We start from the raw sequence: 490 nt of genomic DNA, 5'->3' as shown, positions 1-490 counted from the left end.
ACCGGCGGCCCGCCCGCCGGCCGCGTGAGCGCGGCGACGAGGGGCCGGCAGCCCTGGCTCTCTATCTGCCTCACGTACGCCTCGGCGAGCGCCGGGTCGGTGTACCCTCCCGCGAGTTCCGCGAGCCACGGACCCGCGGCGGCGTCGCGCGCGTCGCGGATGTCGTAGCCGTATTGCCCGTCGACCTGCGGCGCGGGGCCGGGCGCGTCACCGGCGCCGCGCGCGGACGCGCCCCGACGCCGCCGGCGACGAGCAGCGTGTCGCCGTCGTCGACGCGGACGCCGACCCACCCCGTGCCGTCGCCGACGGCGTAGCGGCCGTCGCGGCCCTCGGCGTCGTCGTGGCACGGCACCCAGAGGACGCGCGCGCCGCCGCCGCGCCGCCGCGCCGCCGCGGGCCGCGGCGTCACCGTCGCCGGCGCCGGCGCGGCGGGCGCGCGCGCGGCGGGCGCCGGCGTCACCGGCGCCGTCGCCGGCGCCGACGACGGCCA

This window comes from Aureococcus anophagefferens (assembly GCF_000186865.1).
Source record: "Aureococcus anophagefferens unplaced genomic scaffold AURANscaffold_45, whole genome shotgun sequence".
In the NCBI taxonomy this organism is placed as follows: Eukaryota; class Pelagophyceae; order Pelagomonadales; family Pelagomonadaceae; genus Aureococcus; species Aureococcus anophagefferens.
The sequence above is the reverse complement of the archived record's forward strand: the minus strand, read 5'-3'. Positions refer to the sequence as shown.